Source organism: Macrobrachium rosenbergii, chromosome 2 (assembly GCF_040412425.1).
Source record: "Macrobrachium rosenbergii isolate ZJJX-2024 chromosome 2, ASM4041242v1, whole genome shotgun sequence".
NCBI lineage: Eukaryota > Metazoa > Arthropoda > Malacostraca > Decapoda > Palaemonidae > Macrobrachium > Macrobrachium rosenbergii.
Window position 1 is genome coordinate 22,119,632 of NC_089742.1, and position 20,639 is coordinate 22,140,270.

Below are 20,639 nucleotides of genomic sequence, written 5' to 3' on the forward strand. Positions count from 1 at the left end.
CCTTTAACAGTTTTATCTATTTTGCATAGGTTTTATACTGCTATCTTCTCCCCAGGCTCCAAAAATGAAGTTGCGGCTAGCTTTAACAGGGATATTGAAATGATCCATAAATTGTAAAATCAGCAGATTATGAGAATGTACTTCAAAAAAACTGACTGTATTGACTAGCCGATCTTTCAGTATTGTCGCCCAGTGACTCAGACAATTTTACCGTATATCGTGTTACATCCTCGTGTTTTTTTTTTCACAGGCCAGAAATCCAAGTACAAACTAATGCTGCCATGAAAATTGGTACTGGTAAAATATGTACAACATGATTACAGGGATAATAATATCAGTTGTCAATGCTTAATACTAAAGATATTTATTTCCATTTTTGAAGGACCTTCCTGTTTAGATGTCGTCTACCTCCAGGAATTTTCAAATTTTAACGACTGTTCAGAGCTTTGTATCCGATACTCAACCCAATGAAATTAATCGAAATTTAGACTATTGAAGAAAGCTTACTTATTTGGGTAATGTTCATAAACTATATTTCCTCAGGATTATTCTCTAAGTATCTCCAGTGATACATCCCACAGAATTAGTTCCTCCCATTCTCCTTAATGAAAATTACCCAACACTTCCTGTTGAGGCTAGTGCCAGCGGTCAATTATTCCCTTTGCTCCAAAGCTAAATCTTCTTGGTACTATTCTTGATAACAATTATCGTATCTTTATGTTAGTCAGTGATATTATCTCATGGCTCAGCGCAACAAATCTTCGTTTTTCTGACTTGTTTTGCTGCCTGTATAAGACTATGTCTGTTTATTTGCCCTTTTCTCCTCACTTCGGTTTTTCTTATATGGGCAATATATTCTGCGGGAGTTGCTTTGCGAGTTAATGGCCATTGAAGCTTCCATATTATATATATATATATATATATATATATATATATATATATATATATATATATATATATATATGTGTGTGTGTGTGTGTGTGTGTGTGTGTGTGTGTGTGTGTGTGTGTGTGTGTGGGTGGGTGGGTGGGTGGGTGGGTGGGCGCGGGCGTGTGCGTGCGCGTGTGCTTGTGCGCGTGTGTAGGAAAACCAAAGGGGAGGTAACATTTCTAGCATAACTATTAACTGTTCATTTCCAAACGGTAAAATGAATAAAAATACAGAATATACCTTGGAACTAACCTAAAATATTTACAAAATATTTCTGGTAAAACATGATAAAAACAAAAAATATGAAAAAATGAAAAATGAAAAAAATATAAAAGATATAAAAAATAACGATGTTCAAACTTCAAAGGAAAGCTGGACGAGAGTAAAATTCAAACCAGGCTTTAACATTCAATATAGATAGATAGATAGATAGATAGATAGATAGATAGATAGATAGATAGATGATTTATGTGTTTTATATGTTTACATAATTTTATTCGCAAGTTTTACACTAGGCAATCTTAACTAATTCCTGAAGGTTTTTTCTTTATCAAATTATGATTTTCTATTTATATAACTGCCAATAGAGATTAATAAGTCCAGTTAACTCTCATGACTGGAGAGTAACGTTATCTCGTATGAATACATAATCCAGATATTTTCTCTTAGTAAACACAGTAAAGCGAGATGTTAGTCATCTCATTTATTTTAGTCACACTTGCCCTTTTCAGTTTTCTGTAAAAGAAAATTGTTGTCCGTCCGTCCGCACTTTTTCTGTCCACCCTCAGATCTTAAAATCTACTGAGGCTAGAGGGCTGCAAATTGGTTTGTTGATCATCAACACTCCAATCATCATACATACCAAACTGCAGCCCTCTAGCCTCAGTAGTTTTTATTCTATTTGTTGTTAAAGTTAGCCATAATCGTACTTCTGGCACCGCTATAGGTATCATAACATAGGCCACCACCGGTCCTCGGCTAAAAGTTTCATGGGCCGCGGCTAAGAGTTTCATGGGCCGTGGCTGAAAGTTTCATACAGCATTTTACGCTGTACAGAAAACTCGGCGCATTTTTTACTTTTTTTTTGTTTTCTTACGAAAAAAATCAAGTTGTTATATTATGAAAAATACCTACTGAACGCACAGCTTTACTTGATATTTGATTAATTTTCGAATGTGATGCTTTTCTGCTCTTATTTGAATCATAACAAAAAAGGAATTGTGCAAGAAAAAACTTGTGTACTGGCAATGGAAAATTTCGACGTATATATGTTTGTAAGATTTTTCATGTGAAAAATCCCATAATGATGAAAAATTTTTATCATTCAGTCATATTTTGATAATATAAAACATTCCCGAGCTCACTGCATCTAGATTTATGTATATTTTTTTTACCCTAGCTTTAGGAGAAAAATTCCACACAGAGAGAGAGAGAGAGAGAGAGAGAGAGAGAGAGAGAGAGAGAGAGAGAGAGAGAGAGAGAGGAGTGGAGGAGGTGGGGAGGGTCAGAGAGTGCGAGAGATATAGAAAATTTATTGCCCTTAAAATGACTAGAAACATTTTTCCTATTTCGCAGGTCTGACGTTCATTGTAATGTGTGAAATAGAGCATATTTTTTTTATCCTTTATTTATTTTTCATTTAAAAAGTAATTAGAGCATCTTCTTTTGTTGTAGCATAACAGTCATTCTTTAAGAATAACTACCCTTACTACCACTATGATAATCACTTTTATATTCATCATCATTATTATGTATTAAATAGATGATCCCCAATTCCCTAGAATAACCACCACTGCCATCTTCATTATCTTTGTGAACAGCATTACCAACATTAATTTAACTTGCAGTCCTTGCATACGTTTTGGGATTTTCAGAGAGTTTTCCGGGAAAGATTTTCCCGTAATTTTCATTCTTTTACTTAATCTTTTGCGCCATCCCATTTCATTTTAGGTGTGGAAGACGTATGCAAGGCAAACGTTTCCTCCAGAGAAAAATTACCGTCACATAAATCTCCCCCTCGGAATCATAATGAAAGGTGACTTAGGCGAACTTTGCACATAAGCCGAAAGAAAGTCTGGGGTCATCTTTTACGGAATCACGGACGTTGTTCTGGGTAAGCGCATGAGGGATTCCATCCAGTATTATTAATATTCATTGTCATAATACGGACAGACATTTTAAAAGGTAAACCCATTTTTAAGAGTTAAGGCTAAAGAACGTCAGGTAGAAAAATCAAAACAAACAATGGTTTAAGTCATAACAAAGACTTCAATTGTATATCAGAACGTTTTTGTACAATCAGCAACCCATGAGATGTTTACATGTAGGATTCACATATATCTGTAGAATCAAACCTTAGTGGGGGTTAGAACACTCTGATCACGTTTGCTAGGACTGTCGTTCGCTCCTGTCCTAGCTGTAAACGGATCAAGAAAAAAGGACACCGAGCTGGCATCCTCATCCTAAAAGACCTATTGAGAAACCGAAAGGTTGTTAACTTCTTGCGTCAGTCCTTCAAAGAAGATAAAGATGTATGCTGAATTCCATATAATATAAATATAAATATAAATATATATATATATATATATATATATATATATATATATATATATATATATATATATATATATTACTAAAAGGACCTCATTCAAACTGGATGGTATCTAATGGAGTTTTTTATTTAGAAAACGTTACAAGCTTTCTTGGACAAACAGTCCACATTGTCAAGGGTACGGATACTTGATAATGTGGACTGTTTGTCCAAGAAATCTTGTAACTTTTTCTGAATAAAAGACTCCAGTAGATACCATCCAGTTTGAATGAGGTCCTTTTAGTAATTCTACTAATGCACAGAACAATTGTGTATGTGATAAAGTTAATATATATATATATATATATATATATATATATATATATATATATATATATATATATATATGTGTGTGTGTGTGTGTGTGTGTGTGTGTGTGTGCATATATAGCATATGATGAATATTATATATATATATATATATATATATATATATATATATATATATATATATATATATATATATATATATATATATATATATATATATATATATATATATATATATATATGTATATATAATATATATATGTATGTATGTATATAATATATGATATATATATGTATATATATAATATATGTATATATATGTATATATAATATATATATGTATATATGTGTGTGTGTGTATTTGATACAAACTTCACACTAAATTATGGTTTGCTTGACGAGACTCTGCGATGTGACGAACTGCCAGACAACGTACTTCAAAGATAACCCGTGATGAAAAACCAACAGCCGATATTTGCATTTATCAATAAATGAAATACAAACAGAACGACGCTCGCATAAAAAAAAAGAAAAAAAGTTATTGATGGGTATCGCATGATGAAAGGAAAACAGTTTTACTCTTCGCTGTCGGGAAACCGGATCGAGCGAGACGAGAAGCATTTTTAAAGAGGCTGCTGCCGCTGGGAGACGGCAAGGGACGAAAAATAGCGCGCCTTTGGTTCAGCGATGATCATCTTCAATGATACTTCAGAAAAAGTACGGTATTTTGCAGTATACTGATGTTATGAAATTTATTCTGTCAAGATAAGAAACTGTGGCACTTTCGGTCATTCAGGTGGAAAAAGAGGGAGTTGGAGTCTGTGGACAGCAACATGAGGAGATCCAGAAAATAAAGATGAAGTACAAGGATCTGAAGGTGGAACTAGGAGAAACACCGCCCCCCCCCACATGCAATGAGAAGTAATAGTTAGAAAGGAAGGACAGTTAGTTAACAGAAAGAAAGCGGCCGAAGGGACGCTACAAACGCCCCACAGTAATGCGACTTCAACTTATGGAAACTCAATTTCCAGGCGATTATCACTAAAATGTATCAAAATGAAAAGGATGCCAAAAACACGTAACTGGAAAGAGGATATGTGACCTTGACCTTCAATTCTTAGCATTTCACCAATATCCTCCAGAAATAAATAATCTCAAGATGTCACGTAATGGTTGTGTTCATAAAGTATCATCGAAATCTATTATTTAATTTTCACGTAATCCTACCGGATGTCATTTGACCTTGACCTTTGGCCTTGAGCCTTTTCCTTGACTTCAAGCAAAATTTCTTCACCTTGAGCAGTTAACCTAGTGAATGTTGCCACAAGTCCGTCCATTAGTACTGTGGAATTACTGAACGGTTGTTGAACAGGGACCCTCATAGCGAGTCTGGTATAGCATTGTTTTTCATCAGTCCCTGGTGTCTCGAGAAAACAGATGAAAATGAGGCCTTGCAGTTACTGAAAAGATTCGAGGTAAAAGAAAGAATTCAGTGCATTTCGTGAAATCTGCCGAGTGACATCTGGTAAACAAAGATATAAATATGGAAATTACTTATAGCTATAAATCTTTCATAATATAAAAGTACATAATATCCACGTATTAGCAATATCAGACAGTGGGGAAAAGTACACGTTACAACATATTCCTGTTGGAAATATTTCCATAAATATGGATTAATGTAATAAATCTCTCTCTCTCTCTCTCTCTCTCTCTCTCTCTCTCTCTCTCTCTCTCTCTCTCTCTCTCTCTCTCTCTCTTATAATGAAGATTCGCTTCAGTTCGCAAAACTTTGTTTATCTTTCAAAGCAAAAACACTTTTTTTTTTAGAAAAATAAGGAGCAAGGTTCTTTTTCCCCAAGTGAATGGAAGGCAGGTCTATGCATCCTAGCGTCGCGCTTCTAGACCAGAGACAGAGTGATGTTATTTTGTCACGGGGGATGGGGTCAAAGACTCCTTTTTGCAATGTCTTCCCTGGCTCAAAGGATTCTGTGAGGTTTAAGAAGAGAGAGCGATCGTCGAATCCTCTCGTCTGGCAGTCAAGCCAAAGGACGCCGAGAGCCTTGAAGGGAATTTTATGCATTGCCTTTTCTCCGTCAATTTCTTATTCTCTTTATTCTTTGAGAGTCAGCAAGGAGAAAAAGAAGGACAAAAAGAAGAAGAATCCAGGCTATGACAAAGCTTCTCCCGAACCTCTTCCTTTGCACGTTTACTTTAAATATTGGATAGAGAGCGGAGTTAAAGAGGAAATACAGAGCTAGAGAAGCTTAACATTTTCAGGAAAAGGAGGCAAATTTGTGCAAAGTGATGATGAAATAATAAAAAACAGAGTGTTTATAATGAACAATAGAAGTGTCATGTCCTGGATCTATCTCGGAAAAAAAAAGTGCCAAATTTGTTGGTGAGAGACAAAGACATCGACTCTGGGCTCGAAGGAGTTGTAATATTTTCACAAAATAAATAAATAATGATCAGTTACAAACGTTATATATATATGTGTGTGTGTGTGTGTGTGTATATATATATATATATATATATATATATATATATATATATATATATATATATATATATATATATATATATATATATATATATATATATATATATATATATATATATATATATATATATATTATATATACACACATATACACTCTTACACAGGTGTATGTTTTACATATATCTATACAATTTTATAAGCATGTTGTTTCTTTCATACTGACCTCGTAAGCAGTAGCACTTCAGAACGTTACTATCTTGTCACTATAGAATATTTTAGACAATTTTTTTAATCTAGGTTATGTAGAACTTTAACAAGAGTAATTATGGTCACCGTTGCATTATCTTTTATGAAGCTTTGTGATAATTCTTAATAAAAGAAAACATCTGATTGGGTCAGAACGGCATAAAACATGCAAGTTTCATTTATCTTTAAAAAAATAAAAGATTGATATTTCTCACAGTGCAGAGGCGAACGTAAACAACTCACGCTTCAGAATAAATAAAAACATATAAATAAAAATTGCTCTTTAGGCTAAAAGCAAATTCATTAAATAATTATTTTAATTTATTAATTCCTAATTCTAAACTCCTTTGACCATATTTATAATTCTGCCAAAAGGATTTCAGGAAAACGATTGTAGTAAAAATTGACAATACTCTTTCTGATGTTTAATTACTATATACACAAAGGAAAATTAATTATATTGATACGGTTAGTTTAATCAGTCGTGTAAACCGAAAGCTTTAATGGATGAAAACATTTCGTGATTGAACAACGATAGTTTCACCTGCCTACATCCAGAAAGCACAGAAGGGTCAGAATGTCTGAAATATATTACTGAACCTCCCTCATCAGCGTCTCAGATCTGTAACTTGTCTTGTTCAAGGAAATGACCAGCAGTTGAAGACTAGGCTTGTCGAAATTTACCTTGTAAAATAATACCTCATTTCCTGTTACCCAGGGCATGTGCTATTGGCATTAACCGCCCTTTTTTTGTGATAATCAATAAAGACATTTTTTTTAAGTAAGATCAGGATCTGAAACTCACATGACAGAACCTGAATGCGCTGTAGATTATGTGTATCATTATTTGTTGGTTTTTGCAGTTCACTTGGGTGTTAATTAGCGGGAAAAATGGTTTTAAAATGTATTTCCCAACAGAACCGCATAGACGGAGAAAGAACATGTATTGATAATGAAATCCACGTCAAACTTCTGTACGATTTTAGTAATTCTGTTTAGAACAAATCTGTCTCTTTTAAGAAGTGTAACTATTTATTGTTACAATAAATAAATACAAAACAAAAAAAAATGCATTGATCCCAATCATCTGGCTATATTTTTTATTCATTATTTTAAAATTACTTTTCAGCATTAGTAATACGACTGACTGAAACTGTTCATAATATATGTATATTACTAGTGTAATCATACCGTCAAAGATGACGGTAATATAAGAGAGGGTCGAAGCGTCATGAAAATAACGTACTAGACTATATGTGCAAACAAGGAGTTCCACGTCCTTAGGCCATCGTTGTTATGCACAGAAAATAGTTACATTGATCAGTATTGCGTTATACTATAAAGAGAAAACCACAATTATTTTTTCTAATTTCCACTGAGAGCATGAATTATATATATATATATATATATATATATATATATATATATATATATATATATATATATATATATATATATATATATATATATCATAAGAAATTAACGTAATTTATTCAGTTTTACAGGCCCTTTTTAACGTATGCTTTGCTTGTTTAATCCAGTTTCTTTTGCCTTTCTCTCTGAAAGCTGGATTTGGGTCTTTTCCCTCCCCTCAAGGGTTATTTTTTTTTATACTGGTACTCCGTCCATAAAGTTTGTTTCTTGTTTTTCATGTTTGTGATGGTGATTCGGCCATTCGCCGTCCGCGCCACGTCATATTTGTCCCTCACCCTGAACTGTCGAGGGGGCCTTGTGGTATTAACTCAAAAATTCTGTTCTCGGCTCCATCATAGAAGGACCAGTGTGCTATAACTTTTTTCTGGTTGTCTACGGCAGTTTACCTGTTGGGTAGAGGATATTTCCTGTTGCACACCTGCATCGTGTTGCATCACTTGCGAGTGACCTTGTGTGCTCGTGCCCTTAGTTCGAAGCTGGGGTGCTTGGGACCTGTTGCTGGAGGTTTGGACTTGGTGCCTCCCCGTGCATATCTACCCGTTTATTCATTATTTGGAGGAGAACTCAGCATTTGCTCTCGTGAACGGCCCATTGTGCGAGCGTAAGATACGCTCTGTATTCTCCTGCCTCTGCCCTTACACTGCGCCCTTGGAGTCGTGAGGAGGCCCCCCAAGAGTAAACCCACTTTATTATTATTATATTTGCTATCGTCATTAGTTTCGCCGTGTGTCAGAGCAGCATCCCTTTAAATTTTGTAAGGACGTCTGTTGTCCGCCCACAGTGTGCCAGCGTCGGCATTCATCTGCAAGGACTACCCTATTTAGCCTTAGTGTTTGTTAGGCATTGTGAAACCAACATATCGGGTCTTTGTTAATACGTTGTTAATGTATGTATTCCATTGTACAATATATATCATTGAATATATATATATATATATATATATATATATATATATATATATATATATATATGTGTGTGTGTGTGTGTATGTTAAGGTTTTTCTCTCCCGCCTGGATCTCCTACTATCGTATGCTAGGGAAAGAGTGTTTTTTTTACTTCCATTTACTTTCTCTTTTTTTCTTAGCGTGCTAGTTAGGTAGGCGATTGAGGAAGTGACTGATTTGTTGTTGTGTGTGCTTGTTGCGTTTTTTTTCTCCCCACCATTCTCCCCATCATTCAGTTTTCTGAGGAGTTCTTTTGCTATGTGTTGTTTTGTAATAAATTATTGTTAATTTAGTTTGTAGTTTTGTGTATCCTCTCTCAGATTGTGCTCTTTGAGTGTTGGTTTGTCAGGGATCATACCCGTTTTGTGGTACTGATCTGAGATATCAGGTCAAAAGAACCTTAAAAACTTCAGACCATCTTTGTTCCTAATATATATATATATATATATATATATATATATATATATATATATATATATATATATATATATATATGTGTGTGTGTATATATATATATATATATATATATATATATATATATATATATATATATATATATATATATATATATATATATATATATAATATATATATGTATATATATTAAAGTGGGAAAGAAAGTTTATATATACTTTGAAAACCAAAATAAATGTATTTTGAGGGGGAACATAAATTTCATTTAAACCAAGATTTATAAAAGGAAACACTTGTGAAAATATAGAAGATAGCCAACATCCGATCACGATAAGTGTCAGCTCCAACATAGTTAAATATCGAGCAACTTTTTCCTACAGAAGTGAAAGCACGCAGTACAACAGACAGTTTTCAAGAAGTGAATACATTCCCAACACACACGCACACACACACACACACACACACACACATATATATATATATATATATATATATATATATATATATATATATATATATATATATACATATATATATATATATATATATATATATATATATATATATATATATATATATATATATAGTATATATATATATATATAATATATATATATATATATATATATATATATATATATATATATATATATATATATATATATATATATATATATATATATATATATATATATATATATATATATATATATGTATATATATATATATAAATATATATATATATATATATATTTTATATATATATATATATATATATATATATATATATATATATATTTATATATATATATACTGTATATATCATATATATATATATATATACAGTATATATATGTATGTAAATAAATTTCTGGCTCACATCAGGATTGAACCCAGGTCTTTCAAATGAAAGACCAGAGCGCTGCCAACCAGGCCACACAAGTCATAAAAGAAGTTGAAACCTGAGGTCGATCCTGATGTGAGTCAGAAATCTATTTCTCTTCCACACGTAATTGTGTGTTGATATTTCTATCATATTCGCTCAGAAAGGATAACTCGAATAAAATGTTGTCAATTGGGTCACTGCTGAGTCGGGAGTTGGAGAAAACACGCTGGTATGCAAGCAGTTAGCCCGCCCAGGTAATTCCCTGGGTACAGTTGTACTCAGGTTCCAGCTTCTTTTATGACTTGTGTGGCCTGGTTGGCGGCCCTCTGGTCTTTCATTTGAAAGACCTGGGTTCGATCCTGATGTGAGTCAGAAATTTATTTTTGTTCCACAAGTAATTGTGTGTTGATATTTCTAATATATATCTATATAACATTATACTGTATATATATTTGTAATATATAAATATAAAACATATATATACATATAATATAAATCCATATATATGGAATACACATTCAGCTTATATAATAATAAAAGAAATTTAAAAAGAAATTTAAGTAGGTCATGCGGAGAGGCCCTGACACTGTGATCAAAAAATTATATTTAAATATAATTTCTTAACATATTTGATTCAGTCATTCAGTTCTAGTTGAAAATAGCGTGGTATATTGAGAATTCCAGGCAAAGACGAAATCTCCTCGCCTTTATTAAGAAATGAAATAGGACACGTAGTTTTACCAGAAACAAGTAAACCAGCCATTACGACAAACAACACGACTTTCAGTAAGTATAAGTCAGTCACAAGAATCTCTGGGAGAATCATTATTTCGAACCTAACTTCGAAGAATTATCACAGTCCTCTGGCAGGCCCTTTAGCATGCGTTTGATCTCCAGTATCCTTCGACATTACGAACGCGCTTGCCTCTTTGCCGCTGCTCAGGCCCGGCTCATCAAAGGGCTAGACGACGTATCGCGAGAAGAGCGGCAGTTAATCCCCCCATCGCATTCATGGCTCGACAAAGAGGAACCCTCAAGGAGCTGCCGCCTCACAGCTAGTGTCTCCTGCGAAATGGAGAGGACAACGAATTCGAAGTCTTTGGCTGGTGCGTCCCGTCGACATTTGGTATTACTTCTAGCGTGTGTGGAAGTGATCATATGAAACTGGTATGTACTTGCTACTACTCTTTGCTTTTGTATCGGAAGGAAATGTTTCTGTGACATTTGAAATGGTTTCAAACATTATAGAAAAAATTTTGTTTCTTTTGGACTTGAGCCTTAGTGGCCAATAATCATTGGCCTTTTGAGTGCACCAGAACAAAGACTTTTGTTGACCATCAAAACAAAGTACTTGAACAGTTACAGCTTAAAGGTTTTTAGTGGCTATCAAGACAAGTTTTCAATTGTAACCAAATGGTGGGGCATTTGGTAATAAGAATAAAATCGCCTTTAGTGAGCACTAAAAGAAGACCTTTAAATCCTAACAAAACAAAGACTTTGTCAGCAGCAAGCATAACAAAGGCAGATCTAATGATCATCCAAGTAAAGTGTTTAGTGAAACAAAAATCAAGTATACCTGACCCATTCTTTTCAGTTGTACTCCTTTCGCAAAAGTGGCCTATTTCCACTTAGCCTTTCAGCAGTTTGTATTCTTTCCAGCCGTAAAAGAAAGCAAAAGAAAGCATCTAGAGGTCCTGGAAACCACTCTCAAGGGTATCATCACTGGTCCAACAGATTAAGGTTGAAAATGAGCCAGTAACCAGTTTCTCTTTCTTGCCGAAAAATTCCCGGTTACTGGCTGACATAAAATAGTATATACGTTTAATAACTTAATTACAAGGCAAATGTGTCCAGTCATCGAAATGCATACATACATACATACATAAATACATACATACATACATATGCATATAAAAATATCAGTTACCTTGCACAGATATCAAATAGTTTCGACTGTTCTTTGATCAAACAGTAACCATCACCTCCATTTCTTTAAACGTCGGTCCCTTCGTTTTAAATCTACTAGAGAACTCCTGTATAGGTAAAAGCATGAATTCTCCGCCACTGTTCCCATAGTCCCTGAGGGGAAAAGACTATCATTTTAATGGCTGCGTGTCCACACCGAAACCTCCATTCGAATGCATTTGAAATGATGCATTTACATATAAGCACAACGCAGCTTCGTCGCATTTGCATTTGATGCTTTTAACGCATTTGCATATAAATGCTGCTCCGTTTGATTACGTTTGTATTTCCTCTTGTCTTCGATTTGCTCGTGATATTTACATTCAAGTGCAATTTTGCGCCTCGATAAATGCCTCAAAAGTGCACGCATGAAACGAGGGTCAGCCGGTCCCCCTTCTACTAATTTAATTCTTATATGTCTGGATAGAGGATAAACTTTGTGAAGGAATGCATGAAATAATGCATATATATATATATATATATATATATATATATATATATATATATATATATATATATATATATATATATATATATATATATATATATATATAGAATATATATATATATATATATATATATATATATATATATATATATATATATATATATATATATATATATATATATACATATATATATATATTTATATATATATATATATATATATATATATATATATATATATATATTATATATATATATATATTTAATTATATATATATATTCATGATGCTGCCTTGTAATACATATATCATCCTATAATTTTGATTTACTCTTTCATTTATCATGTATTATGTGTATTGATAATGATTGTTGAAATATCGTATGTAGTGGTATTAGATCTCCAAAGGCTTAGTGATTTAGAATTAATGCTTTAGATGACTTAATAACGTAATTTAGAATTAATAATTTCTTTCCTGATGAAAACGTAGTATATGAGGGACACGTGTGTCTTAGCGAAGGTTTCTTTCATTTCATCTGTCAGCAGTTCAGATAAGAGGAGCGCATTGTGTTGGCTTTTCCGCTTTGTTTTAATCACATGATAACATGTCAGGAATAACAGTTGCCATCTGTTTGAGCATGTTTAATGTTACATATATGGCTCTGGTCACATATGCGATTTTGAGAGTAAGATCTCATGATCGATTACATCATGTATTGTCTCAACTAAGTTCAAAACGTTTTGCCGGAAGTTACGTCATCTTCCTTATTCTAGAAGTTTCCGAATTGTATCTCGCACCCAAGATGCCTTAATGACGTCACATGTTTCATTTCTTACTGAAATCCAATTTTTGTTCATTCTCATTAGAGAGACCTTTAGGGGTGATTCCCTCTCTTGTTCTTAAAAAGTGAGTACTTTTAACGTAATGTATTGTGGTCACTGGTATTAGTATTAGCTTTTGAGATCTGAATTTAGTAAAATTATTTAATTTGTAATGGCGCCTGATAAAAAGTGTGTTTTGTGAATCAAAGGATCCTGCATGTCCTGTGGTTTTACAAAGGTTTTCACAAGCTTGTGTAAGGTAAAGTGAATTTTACTTATTATTACCTTGGTATAATAAGGTGTGTTAGGAGAATTTTTGCCTTAGTGAAATTATTGTTGATAAATCTTTTGTGTATTTTTGTGTGTTCTTGTGTTTGCAATCTCTTGATTTTTATTGGTGATTTTTTAACATTTATTTACTTAGCATTTTAAGTATTTCTTGGTAATTTAACATTGCATACTTGATTTAATTTTCATTTATTAAGATTTTCTTTTCAAATCTTGAATAATTCTTGATAGTTAAAATTTTTCTTGATTAATTTAGTTTCCTGATAAATTAAACTTTTGTGATTTAATTTTGTTTAATGATTTAATTCGAGAATTAATTAAATTTGTGTTGTTTTCAAGCAATAGTAAATTTTTCAGATTGTGAATTCTAGTTATAAATTTTGAATTTAACAATAAATTTTTGTATTGAAAATTTTTAAAAACAGTGTTTCATTTACTGACCACCAGTGAATAGGATTAATTGTGTGCATAAGGCATAGTGATAAACATGTTTTGTTCCTTTAGTTTTGCTAAAGTGAATTAAGACCAAGGAAACCGTTAAATTTGTTTGATGGAGTGATGCCCCTTTATTCTAGTATATTTCTTATTTAATATTTGATACCTCACCATTCTTTTGATAAACTTAGTTTGATTTTTCACGTGATTAATGAGTTTTTTAAGGGATCACTGTTACTTTTAGAGTACTCGGCCGTAAATCTTTTTGTTATAAGAATTCAGGTATCTGGCTGAAGTGAGGTATATTTTTGAAAACTGTGATTAGTTGTGTAATAACCAGGTACTTGGTACGCATCATGACAATATATATATATATATATATATATATATATATATATATATATATATATATATATATATATATATATATATATATATATATATATATATATATATATATATATATATATATATATATATATATATATATATATATATATATATATATATTTTATATATATATATATATATATATACAGTATATACACTGTATATATATATATATATGCATACATACTTACACACAGACACATATATGTGTGTATGTGTGTGTGTACCTGTGAATTTTTTCACACATGAGAATAACACACATCCATGCACACACACACATATTATATATATATATATATATATATATATATATATATATATATATATATATATATATATATATATATATATGTGTGTGTGTGTGTGTGTGTGTGTGTGTGTGTTTGTGTGTGTTTTATTCACAAGTGTGGAAAAATTATTAGTACACACACACATGTATATATATGTGTGTGTGTGTATGTATGTATATATATATATATATGTATTTATATACAAGTGTGTGTGTGTGTGTGTGTGTATTTTCAAATAGCCTATAGATATCGAATTCATTATACCCTGGTAATAACTTATACCCAAAAGAAATTATGCGAGATAATTCTTTTTGGGTACGCTTATCTACTCTGGCTGGGGTTCGAACAGACGCTTCGAGAGATGTTGAATAGGAGACAGCGACTTTATTTACTCAGATTTCGACTCTACAGAGCCACTGATGAGTGTGCTGAAACTTACCATGTTTGTGTTACTATATTGCAAGAATAAGTATCAAAGATTTAGAATTAGTAACTGCTAAAAGTATTTTATGGCTGGTGAAGATTATAATGAATCAATTCCATCTGCGCTTCCAATTAAAGTGTTAAATATCTAGTTGCAAGGAGTCAGAACAAGAAGGGTAAGAAGGTCAAGAAAGTAAATCCGGATCAATACCGGATTTAAAGATATCGATTCATTAGCACAAAAGAGAGGAAGAAACTTAGATTGCAGGAGGTGTTCAGAACTTTAACGATGAAGAAAAAGAAATTGTTTTCAGTTGTAGATGAAACCAAGACATCAGACATCCTCTTAACATGAGAAAACTTCTTCGTGCTATGATACAGCAATTCAAAGCAAATATAAAGGAATACCGATTATCAGCAAAAAGAAAAAATAGTTATGACTTATGCTTCCGTTCTCTTCACCGGATGGTTGAGGAGTAGAAATCAAACCAAGGTCAAAACTCAGACTATAAAAGGTGGGGTTAATTAGAAGAAATTAGGTGGGGAAAGATGAGAGTGGAAGTAAAGGGAATAATATAGTGATCTAAGATTCTAAGATGGAATGGATTTTAAAGGAGCAACTAGAAGGGTTTGAGGTAAAGAGAGTATCAAGAATTTTATAGGCTTGATCATGATTACAGGAAACAGTTATAGAGTGCTGGATGTGTTTCGTTTTGCTGGTAAGAGAAAGGGAAATGCTTGAGTTCTCCCCAAGCTAGTGCGGGGTGAATGAAGTCACTCGGTGTACCTATATCAGGTATGTAACCTCAGCATGTGGATGACAGCAGACAAATGGCAAGAGGTAAGATGGGGGCAAAGCTGCTGTACTTGGGCGAATTCTAGCAAAAGCAGAGAATGGGCGTAAAATCTGAAACAACGTTTAGCCAAATAGCAACACGGATGATTTTCAAGATCCACAAGTCTGTCTATTGGTAGAGACCTCACCTTTGGAGCAAAACATAAGCTGAGGTTACAGTAAAAGATTAAAGAATAATCAGGGTAGGTATCAATGGATTGATGGGTTTCAAAACTGGAGATTTTGGAAAGGGTGAATAGAAAACGAGGCAGACCTACCATGAACTGAGAGTTCAAGGGGGGATAACCAATGCTGCTACCTGAAGAGTCCACCCTTGCACCCTGAAGATTGTATTCGCCAGTATATACCGTGTACTGGAACTGTAATTCTGTTACTTTTCATCATCATGCAAGCATGAAAGGAATTATGTTGAGGATGAAGTGGAAATGGCGTGAATTATACACCAATGCCAAATAAGTGAGAAAGGAAGAAAATTAATTTAACAATATCAGAAATGCGGAAAAGGGACGCACCTAGAAAGAGGGCTGACATCAGACTGCCTGGTAGTACTAGATGGGTCCTGTTTCTCCATTGTAACAATTCAATAGGTTATTAACACCTTTGATAACTTATTATTACCTGCATAATGCTGGAACAAAGGCGCCAGAGTGAATCTAAAGTAGAGATGAGGGACACTATTTGCGGAAAATGTTGGACATACATCTTCATTATAGTTGGAAGAAGCTGTAGATGCGGCGGGTGTTTTTTCAAAGGTATTTCAACATAAATCCAGGATTTGAAGAATGGATTCATTGTTATATATATATATATATATATATATATATATATATATATATATATATATATATATATATATATATATATATATATATATATATATATATATATGTGTGTGTGTGTGTGTGTATGTAAATGTGTGTTCAAAAGAGAGAGAGAGAGAGAGAGAGAGAGAGAGAGAGAGAGAGAGAGAGAGAGAGAGAGCATTTCTGAAGATGTGAAGACAATCTTAAAAAGTTAAGACTTCGGGAATCATATACTTTCCAAATACAGTATATAATTCCACCGTGTGGCACTCTGGTTTGATAATCTTGTGGCATCTGGAAAATACTTGGTTCCTCACGCCGTTTTATGGATGAATCCTGGACTGTTAAATGAACAATTAGGATATATATGCGTATGTATATGTATTTATATATATATATATATATATGTGTGTGTATGTATAGATATAAATATATATTTGTTTTTATATATATATATATATATATATATATATATATATATATATATATATATATATATATATATATATATATATATATATATAAAATTACTCATTCTAATTACTTGAATGGCATAATTAACCCTCATCCCCTACATAAACTTATAATCTTAACCTTTATTTTAGATACTATAATATGTCCCATTTCAAGAATAATTATTCCCACTGTTAGTATAATTATATATCTCTTATTGTTCCAAGATGAAGGCATTTCCATTTGTACTAAAAAAAAAAATCCGCCTGGCAACCACTGAGCTAGAAAACAAAAGACGCTCCAACTTCCTCGAACAGCAGCCCTCCATCGCTCCAGGGTAGTAACGCTTAATCACAGGGGTCTATCCTCTAATAAAGGCGCATTCCCTCACTGCGCCACCCATTTCATTAATTAGGGGTCACGGTTTAAATGAGCAATAGCGCCCATTCACCCTCTAGCCGTATGACCCTGCCGGGACGAGCCAGTCTGGCTAATGGGCTGGCTGGCTCACTGCGTGAACTTTGTTTATTAGCGAGGCGATGCTGAAGTTGAGTAAATAAACCTTCGCCAGTCAGTTTCCTCTTCAGCTGGCAAAGCCAGTAGACAGCCGATGAAGCGTGACAGATAAGCTCTTTGTTGATTCTGCGTTAGTAGCAAATTGCGACAACAATTAGATAAAATGAATGCTTTTTCTTTCTATCTTTCTCTCATTCCGTCAGTCGAATTTCATGAATATGTAACGCGAAATTGACGAGCGGGAATTATCAAAGTACTACGAAATTTTCCTTTTGCACCTTGTCTGTTTACTTACTTACTAAATCATCTGATTAGCTACTCCAAAATAAATTCCCTCCTCATGCTCGATTTCGGCTTCTATGCAATTATCTGATTTACCCTCTAATGTTGTAATTGCATGTTTGTTTGCCAGAGGTTCCTTACGTGTTCTCCAAGGAGGGGGCCTGATTTGTATAATTTATTTTGGGTGTGAAGTACAAAGGCAGGAAAAGTGAACTCTCTCGGCTCACCTAATTTTATCAAATCACTACAAGAGAAATTCAGGGACTCTGGAAAAATTGTTCATGTACTTGTCTGTACAACTGCTTTTTATACACGTCTCCAACGCTGTCATCCGTCAGCAGTTCGTCCGTAAGAAATAATTAAGAAAGATGTTATAATGCTTTTTGACTCGTCATTACCATATTTATTTCTTCAAGGAAATATTTTTAACGAAATAGTTTGTCATTTATCTATCTATATATTTATTCTTTATTTATTGCTACTATGTAACTGAATTATTTCATGTAGAATATAAAGCACCTATGTAAAGTACTGAGTAATTGCTTACAAGCACAATTACTTGAAAGGTTTATTGCATCTGTATATTATTCATAATAGTATTCATAATAGTTCGAGATCATCACTTTTCTCTAAATGATGGGTTCTTTGCTTAGGGTCAAGGGATGGCCTTCAGGGGATCCATGAAGGTCACATGAAAATTCTAATTAAGAATATAAGATTGTAGTTTAATTTCTTGTATTTTCATCTCATTGGCAGATGTGCTGCTGTGTTACACCCTACTACGAGTAATTAGCCTTCTATCGCCTCTCGTAACGAGAGTAAATTAGGAGAGAAAACAATAGCACTCAGGCGGTGTCCATACTAGTGGCGAGTCGGCAGGTGCAGGAAGCCTGAGGGCAAAGAATTCTCTTGTTTTGGAGCAACTGACAACTGTAACCTATTCGCTACATCGTGCTGGAAAACTGGAGATGGTGCTTCCTAGTAGCGGCACACCTGCGTTTCCTCCTAATTCTTCGTTCAATCTTCCTATGACTTAGGTAAGATGCTGCTGTGATATAAGGTTGTTATATTACAACTTGTGTTCATAGAAATGTGGTAAAATGTACATGTTGTTTACCATAACGTTACTTCATCATCGAATTCAAACGTAACTTATTAGTTCACTGTGTCCATGCATCCAGTTTCTGTACATTTTACTTCTGTCATTGAAAATAAGTCTTTGTCGCTTTCACGGAAAGAGATGTGATTTTCAGCAATAAATGCATATGCGGAAAATAAAAACATACTCCAGATGCGATAATTTGTGACTTGGAGGCCTGTTCACAGAAATTTACAATATATAACTAATAAAATTGATTAGTCTGGACGCCATATTGTTTTTCCAGCTTCATCAGTAAAAAATATTATATATGATTTAATATATTATATTTCAATAGAACTAAAAAATCCACCATCAGGGCAACTTTATATCATAGAAAACTGATAAATTAAATAATAAAAATGTAAGATTTTTTTTCTTGTTCTTTGCATCAAAAAGATTTTTGCTATTAAAATGAGTTTGATGGGGTTTTAATTCCTCATTCAGCTTTTCATTTGAAGAATTTAAACTGACTATAAAATTTTTTATTTGAATATATACATTTCCAGCTTGGAAATATAGAGCAGAACACCAAATAAGGAATACTATCATAGATACTAGAAGAAAACTTATATTTACAAAACAGCTCTTGTGGATTTTTTTCATTTCCTAAAGTATGTGCGAGATCGTCCATATATTGCAAACTTTTTTGCAATGCAAACTAAATTTGGCACTGCTAAATAAACTTGCAATAAATACCTCTATTTTTTCTTCAGACGACCCCTTTTATGTAGAAATTAGATAACTCGACGCAGTAAGAAAAAATGTATGTTGCAAAAACATTGCAGAGAATCAGAATTATTACAACGATTACACTCCTTTTTAATTGCTTTTAAACCCAAAAATATATGCAAAAGCGCAATATATTTCCCTTGGGTTTACAGGAATCTCCAATAGCAACATATAAATTGGAAGGATTTCTACCTATCCAAAATTTTTATGAATGAAGTACGAAGCTGTTTATAAATATGGTTCCCATGGAAACAATTATGAGACAGCTAATAAGTATTCGAGTTACGCTTGCTTTTTTTTCAGCTAGTCAAAGGGCAGTATATATTTCCCACCTAAGCTGTCTATGAAGAATTCTTCTTATTTATGTGTTATTGTTTTGAAAAATGGAATTCGCGAATTTTTATCCTGTTTCGATATTTTTCTCTTTTAAATTTTTGGGGCTAAGTTTAGCAACATAATTCACGAACTGAAAGAGTCTAGATGTCATATGGTTTTTCCATGTTCTACAGTAAAACCATTAATTTTGGTTTATATCTTAAGAACGTCATCATAGCAATTTCATACCGTGAAAAATTTGAAGAGATT

At 33.0% G+C, this 20,639-nt stretch overlaps 1 long non-coding RNA gene across 1 annotated transcript in view; it reads left to right on the forward strand.

Moving 5' to 3' along the window:
- Window positions 1-20,639, forward strand: part of LOC136844004 (uncharacterized) — a 178,547-nt gene that overhangs the window by 153,880 nt on the left and 4,028 nt on the right. The window contains exon 3 of the long non-coding RNA XR_010854751.1: window positions 18,941-19,221. This is a non-coding gene — a long non-coding RNA (uncharacterized lncRNA). The remainder of the gene's footprint in view (window positions 1-18,940; window positions 19,222-20,639) is intronic.